We start from the raw sequence: 13,260 nt of genomic DNA on the forward strand, positions 1-13,260 counted from the left end.
TTTCACCACTCTCAGAATAGTAAACTTAAGCATCCTTAGGAGGAAGAGGGAGGGGAAAAAAGAATAGGCCCTTCCCTTCGTTAAACCACAGGTTGGAGTTATTTGTGCATCCATGTCAGAATTTTAATGGAAAGAAATATTTCAGCATATTTTAATGAAAAATATTTGTGTGTGCGTGCGTAGTGCAAATTCTACCCTAGGATGATACAGGTGGCCCATATTATCCGCAGGTTTGGTACCCATGGATTTCTTCATCCGTGGGTCCCTGAACCCATCGTGTGGACCAACCTGGAGCCTCTATGGGTCTCAGAAAGCCACACAGAGTCATTTAAAGGCAACTTCTGTTTTTTGCAGAAAACTAGAAATCGCCTTTAAACGACTCCGGGCTTCATTTGGAAGTCTGCAGAGGCCATGGGTGGACACATGGGGCCTCTATGGGCTTCAGAAGAGCCTCCAGACCTGACCAGGTTTGGAGGGGGGGGGCTGAAAACTGCGAGTTTTGAATACCTGTGGTTTTCCTTATTTGGAGGGGGGGCATTTCTGGGAACAGATAGCAAGGATTGCCTAAACTTACGAATTTATTTATTTATTTATTACTGCATTAATATACTATCTTTCCTACTCCTCAGAGTACTCTTTCAGATATTGGTCAAGGCGGTTTACAACGGCAGGCATCCTAGATGCAACAATGGTCTTTACAAAGTATGTATTTTGAACCCTTCGAACTCCAGCTGTTATCCTTCAATGGTGTAGCCCAGTGTTTCTCAGTCAGTGGTGCAACCAGTGGTACTTGCCGTGGTGCCCAGTGGTACTCGCAGGACCCCTCGCAGGACCCAGTGCTACTCGCAGAACCCAGACCCCTGCTGCCTGACAGCAAGACCCACAATGCAATGCGATGAGCAGCGGTAAGAGATGAGCAGCGGTAAGGCTGGGCAGGCAGCGCTCCAGTGTGCACTTTTCACATGCTCAGAAAAGCCCTCCCATCTGCCCTGATCATCTTACTGATGTTTGTCACGTTGTGTCTGATCTCCCAATCTGGAAATAACTGGCAATGACATAATCGGTGGGCCAATAGGTGGCCAATAGGTGGGCCAGTAGGAGAAGTGGTACAGTGGGGAACAAACTTTGAGAAACCCTGGTGTTGCCAACTTCCTCTTAGCTTCAGGAACACTCCTAGAATAAAAACAGACCAAAATTCATCTTTTTCGTTTGTGAACCCCACAAATGTAGCTCCTTGACTATTCCATATAGTCACTCGGTATATTGTCTAGAAGAGACCCTCAGTTGAGTACCAGCATGGAAATAAACTTGTAGTGCAGAGCATAATTTGGGAATCACCCTTAACATGTAATGAGAGAGAAGCAGAGCTAGGAATATTCTGGTTATATCTATGGGCAAAAGAAGTTTTCACAACAGACATAGGAGTGCCAAGACACCTTTGGGTTGAGTTCTCCGCTATAATGACCATTGAAATCTACTGCTTGACATGATCTCCTGGTACTATGGTTTTAGTCTTGTCTCCGTTCCACACAAAAGGTTGGCACTGGCAGAGTTGTGGAAACTGATGTCAGCATACTGGTGTCACATCATGCTGTGACTTTCAGCAGCGTGACAAGAGGGGGGCAAAACAGTAAGTACTGGAGGCACAGCAATGCACCATGTAAGCTGTCCCTCCCACTTACCGTTGGAGCCCTGTTACCCTGCACATGCCTGATCTCATCTGATCTCAGAAGCTAAGCAGGGTCAGGCCTGGTTAGTACTTGGATGGGAGACCGCCTGGGAATACCGGGTGCTGTAGGCTTATATACCATAGTCTTTTGAGACTACCCATTCATTTTGGGTAGTGACGGCAATGCACATGAGATGCTGCTTGGTTTGGTGAACGTCTGTGCATTGCCATTACTGCCTGAATGGCTTTGATGTCAACTGGGAGGGGCCACTTACACTACGCATTGCAACACCTGCAATACTTACCTTTTTGCCTCCCCTCCCCCGCAGCTACACTACTGGTGACTTTTACTAAATCTTCTAGGGCGTCAAGAGAAAATTCAACATGGGAATACCATTTTCATGTGGGAGTTGTGTGTCTTCTTTAACATCCACCCTCAGTGGCAGGGTTGGTTCACACACACATGCAAGTGCCAGGGGATGTGGCTGTATCTACACGTGGAAGAACATGTGCTCTGTATGCAGAAGGTCATCGTAGCATCTCCAGAGAGGGCTGGGAAAGTGGCCTGACTGAAAACCTGGAGAGCCACTGCCAGTCAGTGTAATTGACCAGTGATTTTTCAACTGGTGTGCATGGCACTTTGGTGTGGTGTGCTGCAAATGATCCACAGGTGTGCCGTGGGTCATTTATGAGTCGTGCCACTGGGGGATGTGAGCCCTCCCACCGATGGTGCAGTGTGCCTTGTCAATTGTCAAAAAATGGATGGTGTGCTTTGACAATTTTAGTGCCTTGTTAGTGTGCCATGAGATGAAAAAGGTTGAAAATTGCTGATGCAGATGATTCTGAGTTAGATGGGCTCATCTTCTGATTCAGTAGAAGTAAATTTTCTTTGTTTATGTTTATACTCAACACACCAGAAATTGTGTTTGCACAGTGGAGTAGTTTGCACATATGCAGTGTGCATCTTCCACTGCACATATGACATAACACATCTTGTGAGTGGTACATGTGTACCATGTACATAGGGAAAGAATCATATAATTATGGTGTAAACATGGAGATCATCCAATGTCCCCATCATTCAATATATGTTACTTGTGCGTGCCTACTGTACAGGATCTCTGGTTCAATTGGGTGTATGAAGTCATCCACATTTTCTTTTCCGGCTTCTCATGATGCGGAAAACTTATGCATTACATTAATCAAATGGTACATTAATCAAATTTGATAATCTGTATATATGAAACTGCTAACAGGCTGGGTCACAAACCCTAAAGAACAGCATGGATCCATATACCACACAAAAAGATTTTGCTATCTAGGATTTTGGTCCAATAAATACTTACACTTTCCTTAAAATGTAGTTCTGTGGACTTCAGCAGAAGTGGAGAGGTATCCTTCTGCTACCTACCTGAATGTAATGAATATCTTCCAGAGTTACACTGCAATCCTATAAAAAGAGACCTACTAGATCAGGCCAAGGGCCAATCTAGTCCAGCTTCCTATATCTGGTTAACCAGATGACTCAGGGAGCACTCAAGACAAGATACATGTCTCCTCAGATGTAAGCCCCATTGAGTTTAATGGGAGTTACCCCTGGGGAACAACATATCACCTTAATTTCACCTTTAAATGAAAAACCATAGGACACCATCAAGTTGTCATTTTTAAGATCTATTTATAAGCATCTGCATCACCTCAGTGGCATAGCTAAGCGGTTGTAGGGGATAGCATATACACTGGGTAACAAACTTTAGGGGGGCAACAACCTAAGCTTGACACTAGTGGCGAAAACTGTGAAAACTTTGGTATTTTTGAATCATACCATCACGTTATATACCGTTCGATGCAGAATTTCATGCAGAGTACAATGAAACAAATCACATTGAAATATCTGTTTTCTATTGAGAGTTATAGCCAACCAACCAGAAAAAGAAAACACAACTGCCTTATGGAACAAAAACTGGATTTCTTTAACTCAGAAGAGACTGATTGTTCTGAGAGCCAATTAGGTGTTTTTATGATAAAGCAGGGAACCAATAAAGTGTTAATATGGGGCGGGGGAGCCTGTGTTAATATGGGGTGGGGGAGCCTGGTGGTCACAGCAGAGCAAGTGGGCTACAAGGGGGAAGAGGCACTTTCTCCCCCATTTTCACTTTTTAAAAAGCCCGAGTGCGACATCACTTCTGAGGCATCATTTTGAACTTGGCACCGGACTACACGATCACTAGCTACGCCACTGTATCACCTTTCTATAAGGTTTCCGAAAGGACTTACAAAATCAGGTTAAAAACAATCAAGCTCTGGTTGATCTCTGTATTTTAAATGCTTTAAGACAAAAAAAAAAATCTGCTAAAGCCCAACAGTGCCCTATTAAATGAAATGATTTTCAAACATGTGTCAGGGTCTTTCTTTTCTTTTTCTTTTTTAACATGCCTCATATAATCGGCTGGCTGGATTTTGTCTTCCTTCACCCCCTACTTTGAGAGCGTTGGGTGGGGATGTAACAGCTTTCAATCGGCTGCAGATTTCCCTTCAGGGCCAAGGGCATTGTTGAATTACAGAAGTCTGATGTCTTCAAGAGACTGCAGGCATGCTCTTTCTACTAGACAACTCTCAGCTGAACTCCCATGACCTAGCACAGAAGCGACACTCTCTTGGTGATCAGACAGCCCAAGTTAGCAGCAGGCCCTTTACTGCATTAAAAAAAAGTGTATTTTCTTAACTTTAACAGTTCTATCCCTCATTCTAAAGAATGAATAAACCAAAAGATGGAGAGGTGTTGTTTTTGTTAATTTCCCCTAACACGGATATGATATTTAGCTTCCCTGTAACTTCATCTAGAGTGTCACAAAGCACTTGTGTCTCCACCGGAAACAGTAGCCATGCATGTCCTCCTCCTCCTCCTCCTCCCCCCTCTTTTATCTGCTACTACAAAATGTGCAATGTGACATCAGTGCACTACAAGTTTATCCAGTCCTGGAAGGAGCAGCCAGTGAAGGTGGCTTTATGAAGGAATGTGGGAAACTTACAATAGCAGGATATAGCATCCTGCCTTTTGTAAGGATAGACCGAAGGTGGCCAAACCACGGTTTGTGGGCAAACTGCAGCTCTTTGATGTATATAATGTGCAGCTCTGAGAAATATGTTGGCTGAGCTCCTTTTTGCATCACAACATAAGTGGTAAATATGGGGAAAAGCAGGATAAAAATATAGTTAGTAAGTAAGTAAGGGGCGGCCCAGTCCTAATGGCAGTGGTGTCACCTGGTGCAGCAGTGCCAAAATGTCAACCACTGTACCCAGCAACCCCGCCAGAGGCATCTGAAGGGGAAGGCCGTTTCTAATGGCGCAGGGGCCGCAATTGGTTTCCTCCAGTTTGTACCCGTTATTTTGCTGGCACAGACTGGAGGAGGCTGCATGTTGGGCTTTTCAGCCTGTCATGGAGCATAGGATCCAGCAGAGCAGGGCTTCTCCAGCTCTACCTCCTCCAGCCCTGGTTCCTCCCCTCCCCGCACCACCTTCTGCCCACTCCCCACCTCCCTCCCACCCTGAAACTACTTACCATCAGCCGGCTCTGCTGGAGCCATGGACATTTGTGACATCCAGTTCCAGCGCTGGAGCTCAGCACCAATGCTAAGGAAGTTTAGGATTTTTGTTGGCATCCTTCAGTCTTGAAAGACCATGGTATCACGTTCTGAATGGTGGTTCTGGAACAGTGTCTTCTCCAGTGTGTGAAGCCTGGGTAAAGTAGATATGGAGGATAGACTGTTACCCATGCAGCAAATCCCCCCTCTCCACGTCGCTGAAATGGTCCAATGGAAAGGCAGAAGCCAATATGGTTGGTTCCAGCGGCGTCGCAGGAGTTGCCAGAACGTGACTGTGTTCAGCCATGAACTGCCTCAGGGACTCCGGCTCCGGATTTTGCCTCGAGGTCGACTCCTGAAGCCTTTTCCATAACTGGATGTAGCCACAAGGCAGTGGAGGTTTGGGATCCTTCTCTCAGATGAGCTGCCTTCCTAGGCTAACGAGTCCCATCTACCCGGTGGCTGTTTAGTTGCCTCTTACGACACGTACAGCCAAACCGAGGGCCTATTCTTATCCCCAGCCCGCGGGGAAAGTTTAGGATGGGGCCCTAAGTAATTAAATAAGCCATTTTCAAGCTTTATAATTATTTACCCACTATAAACTGAGAGTCAACTGAATTAAAACCTGTGTTCATGGTGAGTACATATATTTAAGAATTTAAATGTTTCTTATATATGTGGCTCTTACATGAAGCAATTTTGCCCTCCCGTCATTGGCGTTATGGGAGAAGAGGTGCAGAGCTTTTGCTTCAATCACCAGCCATACATCTCATTCCAGCTGGAGATGAATACCTGGGTCAGCTGCACAAGAACACACAGAAGATATCAGACTTGGTCCACTGCAAGAGTTTTCAACAATTATCCCTCCATGACGTACCCATCAAAAAGACCCAAGTGACAAGGGCGGGAGAGAGACAAATTTTCAATACAAGCCAGTGATTGTCATGAAATATAAAGTCAAAATGGTGTTGTGTGCAACCAACAAATATTCGGCCTGCTCTGGCAAGGGAAATTGACACAAAGAAGCAGGCTTCTGCTCACCAGTATATTTTTTTGTTGGACACATATCCCTTGGAAAAACGTGTACCTCCATTCCTTTTCCTTTGGAAACCTCAGAGCTGCTTACATAGAGCTCATAATGCTGCCTCCCCTCTATACACAGCTCAGGCTATTTTAAAAATGCATACACATTTGATCCCTGCTGCGTATATCCAACGTTGGGCAGAAATGGCCTAACAATGCAGCAAAACAAGACTCAGAGATTGTATTCTGCTTTTTGAGTGTGCAAAGCACTTCTCGCTTATTATCTCAATGTATACCTTATAACAGCCCTATAAGGAAAGTATTATTATCCCCACTTTGCAGCTGGGGTTACTGAAGCTGAGAGGAAGTGGCTTGCCCAAGGCAACTGACTGAGTTCATGGCAGAGGTAAGACTTAAACTAGGAAAGTCCAGGTTTTCAGCTCAGCCTCTTGGCAACTGCACTGGATCAGCAACATCAAGAACCCTCAAAACACCATGCAGAAATTGGACATACATATGGGGAGACATCCACATGCTGGGGCAAAGCATCCATCACAATCTCCATCAACAGTGTTGGGGGGGGGGTTGCACATTCCCATCTATCTTGCATATAGATTCTTTCTTTCTTTCTTTCTTTCAAGAATATATATCCCACCTTTCTCTTGCCAAAGCAAGAGCCCAAAGTGGCTTACAAAATGTTCACAAAACAACAAACCACTCAGCAGCACTGTAGCAGGTGCAGTGACACTTGTGGCGGTGACGCCATGACATCAGGTCACATTGTGACATCACGTGACACCGTGATATCACTTCTAGCTTCAGAGAAGGATGGTGAGCGCTTTGCCCCCCCCCCATTCCTTCTCCAACCTTTTTCTGGCCAACTTTCGACTTCCACTGAGTTGCTGCAGGCCAACCAGCACAGTGCTGAGCTTAGAGGTTTTCAGCAGCTTGACAAAAGTCAAAAATAGGTTGAGAAGCTGTTGTTTCCACAGTGGCACCCACCTTCAAGTGGCACCCAAGGCATGTGTCCTACTGGCCCTACCTTAGACATACCACTGCCTCTCAGGCCAATGCTAGTCTCCATGGGAGCCAGTACTGTAGGCTCTTTCTGGTCTGGGCACCTCTTCTTTCCTCACTGAGAGCATGTAGATCTCAAGCTGACCCTGGGAAGGTGGGGAATTGGTGACACCAATTGCAGTTGTCCACCACTTAAGAACATAAGAACATAAGAACATAAGAACAGCCCCACTGGATCAGGCCATAGGCCCATCTAGTCCAGCTTCCTGTATCTCACAGCGGCCTACCAAATGCCCCAGGGAGCACACCAGATAACAAGAGACCTCATCCTGGTGCTCTCCCCTACATCTGGCATTCTAACTTAACCCATTCCTAAAATCAGGAGGTTGCGCATACACATCATGGCTTGTACCCCATAATGGATTTTTCCTCCAGAAACTCGTCCAATCCCCTTTTAAAGGCGTCTAGGCTAGACGCCAGCACCACATCCTGTGGCAAGGAGTTCCACAGACTGACCACGCGCTGAGTAAAGAAATATTTTCTTTTGTCTGTCCTAACCCGCCCAACACTCAATTTTAGTGGATGTCCCCTGGTTCTGGTATTATGTGAGAGTGTAAAGAGCATCTCCCTATCCACTCTGTCCATCCCCTGCATAATTTTGTATGTCTCAATCATGTCCCCCCTCAAGCGTCTCTTTTCTAGGCTGAAGAGGCCCAAACGCCGTAGCCTTTCCTCATAAGGAAGGTGCCCCAGCCCCGTAATCATCTTAGTCGCTCTCTTTTGCACCTTTTCCATTTCCACTATGTCTTTTTTGAGATGCGGCGACCAGAACTGGACACAATACTCCAGGTGTGGCCTTACCATCGATTTGTACAACGGCATTATAATACTAACCGTTTTGTTCTCAATACCCTTCCTAATGATCCCAAGCATAGAATTGGCCTTCTTCACTGCCGCCGCACATTGGGTCGACACTTTCATCGACCTGTCCACCACCACCCCAAGATCTCTCTCCTGATCTGTCACAGACAGCTCAGAACCCATCAGCCTATATCTAAAGTTTTGATTTTTTGCCCCAATGTGCATGACTTTACACTTACTGACATTGAAGCACATCTGCCATTTTGCTGCCCATTCTGCCAGTCTGGAGAGATCCTTCTGGAGCTCCTCACAATCACTTCTGGTCTTTACCACTCGGAAAAGTTTGGTGTCGTCTGCAAACTTAGCCACTTCACTGCTCAACCCTGTCTCCAGGTCATTTATGAAGAGGTCGAAAAACACCGGTCCCAGGACAGATCCTTGGGGCACACCGCTTTTCACCTCTCTCCATTGTGAAAATTGCCCATTGACACCCACTCTCTGCTTCCTGGCCTCCAACCAGTTCTCAATCCACGAGAGGACCTGTCCTCTAATTCCCTGACTGTGGAGTTTTTTCAGTAGCCTTTGGTGAGGGACCGTGTCAAACGCCTTCTGAAAGTCCAGATATATAATGTCCACGGGTTCTCCAGCATCCACATGCCTGTTGACCTTTTCAAAGAATTCTATAAGGTTTGTGAGGTAAGACTTACCCTTACAGAAGCCATGCTGACTCTCCCTCCTAACGGTTTGCTTAATGATGGACCGCATATATAACGGTAGTCAAAGCACAACAAAGAGGTTGTTCTTAATGAGGCAATCACGTCTCCCATAGCCTGCAGCAGAGTGTCTGTTTACACAACAGAGAGGCTCTTGATGCAAAGAAGAGGCAATCTATCTTCAGTAGCCTGCGCAGCCAGCTAGTGTCTGGCAGGGAGTGTAAATGTTTACACAACAAAGGCAATAGATTGAACTGACTGTTCACTTAATGACCTAATCACAAAACAACGGGGATTGGAGAACGTATCCCTGTCGTTAAGTGGCGTACACCTGTATAATATATAATAATAATGTGTGATTATAGTACACATCCTTGCCTGCTGGCTCAGGTTCCAGTTGTCATACAAAACACAACTGTTGAATGCAACAAACTTTGGATAGAGCTCTCTGCCTGCCATTTCTTTCCTTTCCTCTTTGGATTAACTCGACAAGGCTGTCAGTTGCAATTCACGCTGGCGCAAATCCTTGCCTGCAAGATGTTCTGTTTGCGCTTGGCTTAAATTCAGGAGAGTGAGCTAAGGAGGTGGTCAAAGGCTTTAGAGCCAGGAGACCACTTAGTTAGTTTCAGCAGCCCCTGTGCCAAAATGCTTGATATAAACACCTTGCCTGTTTGTCATTTATGTACTTTTGAAGTATAATGAATTGTTCTACTAGGGCTGCCAAATTCCTATATTCATAGAAAGCTGGCATTTCACAAATATCAAAGAGTATTATGAGGCAAAGCCTTCCAGAAACTCGGTTAGCATCCTTCAAGCTCCCTGTTTAGTTGCTAGAAAAGCTAAATACCATTTACATGTTTTAGATGTGGGAGGAAGACCCAGCCTGCTAACCTTGTACTACAAGACATCGAGCCTTCCTTGCACATCTTATCTATATCAGTTATTGGACACTGTTCCACTTCCAGCTCAATGCCATGCTATGCTTGATCAGGGCTGCTAAGAGCTGGCGTTGGGCCTGGGACAAGATACCTGATTGAGCCCCCCCTTCCTAAATACATTAGGGCAGGGCGGTCCAACTTCTGGCAGGTGGGGGGCCACAAAACCCTGGCGTGGCCCACTGACTGTCCAGACACAGAAGTAATTGGCGGTGATGTCTTCACGTCACCCCCAATTACTTCTGGGTTTTCAGTTGCCAAATTCACTTGGCAGGCTCAGTCAGAAGGAGGCAGAGGCTGCAGTTGGTGCAACAGGGCTACCCACACATGGCCTCTATGCAGGCTTTTGTTTAGGGGATTGATCTAGGCCTGCTTTATGGCAGTCAGTTCCCGTGAAAGAGGCTCTGCCACATGGGGAGGTAAGTATAGGATTGGACTGTTTGCGCCTGGTGAATCTGGACTGGCTTATAGGTTCAGTTAACAGTATTCAGGGTGGTCTTACAGCTCCGAAGTCACTTTCGACCACTAGAGCTTCATCTGCTGGGCTTGGCAAGGAGCAATGGTGTTGGTGGTGCAAGACATAATGTGCTCAACACTGGCTTTTGGAGACCGGTTCAAGCCCTCCACCATATTATCTTCCAGACAGAGAATCCTCATGCTCTGGGATCTTGCCACACAGAGAAGCTATCCAGTGAGGTACGATGCTAGGCAACAAAAGTCCTCTCTAAGACTCTCAGTGTGCTCAGAGTCAGAGAATCAGACTCTCAATGTGCTCAGCCACTCAGAAAGGAAAAATGACTGGCATGGAAGTGGGGTCGGGTTGTTGCAGGTGGACATGGAGAATGTTGCGCCTAGAATACACTTTCAAGTTTATGCCAGTCTCTTGACGCTTCACTCTGTCCATTGCACCTGTTCCTCAGAAAGCTACGTTCACCAATAGCTCCTCCAGCACAGCCAGACCTCTTTTTCAGATATTACCTGTGGCCAGTTTCTTCACACATAGGAAGTGGCCCTATGTGTCATGTCCTACACCTGTGCAGTATGTTACTGGCAGATTCATGTATCTCAGCATTATGGTGCCTGAAACTCCAAAATGAACCTTCAAGCTAGCAAAGTTTGTCACAATTTGATATCAGTGAAGTAGTAGTGTCACTAGGGTTTAAGTCACCTAGCATGTGAGACCAGTGTGTCACCCCCATGATGGACCTCCCCCCATGCAGTGGGCAGGGCAGTGCCTTTGGTAGTGGGTGTGCTGATGCACCATTGCGGGAAAGAGGGGGGACCTGGGAAACTATTGGCTGGTCAGCCTAACATCTATACCGGGTAAGATGGTGGAATGCCTCATCAAAGATAGGATCTCAAAACACATAGAAGAACAGGCCTTGCTGAGGGAGAATCAGCATGGCTTCTGTTAGGGTAAGTCTTGCCTCACAAACCTTTTAGAATTCTTTGAAAAGGTCAACAGGCATGTGGATGTGGGAGAACCCATGGACATTATATATCTGGACTTTCAGAAGGCGTTCAACACGGTCCCTCACCAAAGGCTACTGAAAAAACTCCACAGTCAGGGAATTAGAGGACAGGTCCTCTCATGGATTGAGAACTGGTTGAAGGCCAGGAAACAGAGAGTGGGTGTCAATGGGCAATTTTCACAATGGAGAGAGGTGAAAAGCGGTGTGCCCCAAGGATCTGTCCTGGGACCGGTGCTTTTCAACCTCTTCATAAATGACCTGGAGACAGGGGTGAGCAGTGAGGTTGCAAAGTTTGCAGACGACACCAAACTTTTCCGAATGGTGAAGTCCAGAAGTGATTATGAGGAACTCCAGAAGGATCTCTCCAAACTGGCAGAATGGGCAGCAAAATGGCAGATGCGTTTCAATGTAAGTAAGTGTAAAGTCATGCACGTTGGGGCAAAAAATCAAAACTTTAGATATAGGCTGATGGGTTCTGAGCTGTCTGTGACAGATCAGGAGAGAGATCTTGGGGTGGTGGTGGACAGGTCGATGAAAGTGTCGACCCAATGTGCGGCTGCAGTGAAGAAGGTCAATTCTATGCTTGGGATCATTAGGAAAGGTATTGAGAACAAGACGGCTAATATTATAATGCCGTTGTACAAATCGATGGTAAGGCCACACCTGGAGTATTGCATCCAGTTCTGGTTGGCGCATCTCAACAAAGACATAGTGGAAATGGAAAAGGTGCAAAAGAGAGCGACTAAGATGATTATGGGGCTGGGGCACCTTCCTTATGAGGAAAGGCTACAGCGTTTGGGCCTCTTCAGCCTAGAAAAGAGACGCCTGAGGGGGGACATGATTGAGACATACAAAATTATGCAGGGGATGGACAGAGTGGATAGGGAGATGCTCTTTACACTCTCACATAACACCAGAACCAGGGGACATCCACTAAAATTGAGTGTTGGGAGAGTTAGAACAGACAAAAGAAAATATTTCTTTACTCAGCATGTGGTTGGTCTGTGGAACTCTTTGCCACAGGATGTGGTGATGGCGACTGGCCTGGACACCTTTAAAAGAGGATTGGACAAGTTTCTGGAGGAAAAATCCATTACAGGGTACAAGCCATGATGTGTATGCGGATTTTAGAAATGGGTTATGTCAGAATGCCAGATGCAAGGGAGGGCACCAGGATGCAGGTTTCTTGTTATCTGGTGTGCTCCCTGGGGCATTTGGTGGGCCGCTGTGAGATATGGGAAGCTGGACTAGATGGGCCTATGGCCTGATCCAGTGGGGCTGTTCTTATGTTCTTATGTTCTTATGTTCACACCCACTAGTTTTCTGGCTATAACTTTGATAGAATACAGATATTTCAACGTGGTTTGCTTCATTGCAGTCTACATGAAAGTATGCATCAAGTGATAGTATTATTCAAAAATACCAAGATTTTAAAAATTTGGGCTAGTAGTGGTGTCACACACACCCCCGTTGCATGTCACCCAGTGCAGACAACATCCCCCCCCCAAGCGTCGCCACTGCAGTGAGGTAAAATTGTTGGTTGACACACTTTAGTGTTCATGCTAGTCAACAACTCTGATGAGCAAAGTGACACTTATTCTATACCTCCCCTCTGGGTCAATTCCTCTGTTGTATTTTCTGCTGAAAAATCCGTTCCTAAGTTAATCATACATAAGCATAGCATCATTTATTGAAGCTCCTCACAGGCTTTGCTTCAAAATATAAGAAGGCTGGTTGGTTGGCAACCTTCAGTCTCGAAAGACTATGGTATAAACCTACAGCACCCAGTATTCCCAGGCGGTCTCCCATCCAAGTACTAACCAGGCCTGACCCTGCTTAGCTTCCAAGATCAGACAAGATAAGAAGGCTGATCCTCTTCCATTTGGAATTAGTAGGTATTTGTAGTTAAAATCCAAACATGCACAGTGGTGATGCATGGGAAGGACATTTATAAATGGTGTGCTGCATGGGCTCAAGATTTGGGTG

General features: G+C 46.0%; 1 pseudogene; it reads left to right on the forward strand.

The window, feature by feature from the left end:
- The first annotated feature begins 1,682 nt into the window (after positions 1–1,682).
- On the forward strand, positions 1,683–1,801 carry LOC136638007 (5S ribosomal RNA; annotated as a pseudogene).
- Positions 1,802–13,260: the final 11,459 nt, after the last annotated feature.

The sequence above is a fragment of the Tiliqua scincoides genome, chromosome 1 (assembly GCF_035046505.1).
Source record: "Tiliqua scincoides isolate rTilSci1 chromosome 1, rTilSci1.hap2, whole genome shotgun sequence".
NCBI lineage: Eukaryota > Metazoa > Chordata > Lepidosauria > Squamata > Scincidae > Tiliqua > Tiliqua scincoides.